Source organism: Phytophthora infestans, genomic scaffold (genome assembly GCF_000142945.1).
Source record: "Phytophthora infestans T30-4 supercont1.137 genomic scaffold, whole genome shotgun sequence".
In the NCBI taxonomy this organism is placed as follows: Eukaryota; Oomycota; class Peronosporomycetes; order Peronosporales; family Peronosporaceae; genus Phytophthora; species Phytophthora infestans.
Genome location: NW_003303622.1, coordinates 195,412 through 196,433, shown reverse-complemented (window position 1 = coordinate 196,433; position 1,022 = coordinate 195,412).

Genomic DNA, 1,022 nt, shown 5'->3' with positions numbered 1-1,022 from the left:
TTACACTTGACCCATGCTGCAAACCAGATGAACCACAAAGGGAGCTCGGCTGTGGCGGGGGGATAGCTGTCGAGGTCCTGATGTCGGGTTTAACAGACGCCAAGAATCAGGGATGCGCAATGATTGCAGACCTAACTTGGAGAGTGCGTACGAGAGAGGACTCTGGAGTCAAGATGTTGGACACTTTGACCCTCCTATTCAAGGACGAGGACGAAGTCGTTCACCACCCCGATTCTTCAATCGAGAACGAACTCCACCAAGAGGAAGAGGCCGTTCTCCGTCAATGCGAGGGTGTGAACCAAGAGGAAATCCAGGGCGTTATCGATCTCCACCGCGTCAGCAGCAGTGGCGTAACGAGAGACCGAGTCGCTATGAGCCGCCACCTCAACGTGATGATCGACTGAGTCGCTATGGACCGTCGTCTCCGCAGCAGCAGTGGCGTGACAATCCTTCGAGAGGACGAGGACCTTCACCTCGACGTGACAATTTCCAAGGGCGGAACATGTCTCCGCGTCGATTTGAAGACCGTCGTGAGAACAGACCACCCAACTCTCGTCAAGTCAACGCTGTGAACCAGAACCAAGGTATGCAATCAGCTCAGTCTGAGTTTGTGGAGTGGATACTTGATTCAGGATCCCAGGCAAATGTCTGTGGTGACCTGTCATTGTTTACTACCATAAGGGAAGACCAAGCTAGTCGACTTGACTTTGCGAATGGCACAACTGAACACACTTCTGTTTGTGGGTCTGTGCTATTGCGTGTTGTTAACCAGGCAACTGGCCAGCTCGAGGACCGTCTCCTGGACGACGTGGTGTACACACCGAACGCGAAGGTGAACATCATTAGTTTGGGCTACCTACAAACGAAGGGCAACTTCAAGTTGACATGCTCAGAGGACCAACAGACTGCTTGGATCTCCAAGCCAAGCACATCACTCAAGTTCATGATGCGTGACAGTATCTACCGACTACGTGCAGAAAAAGTGACTGGAGTAATGGTGATGGCGGCTCTAAAAGAGGACA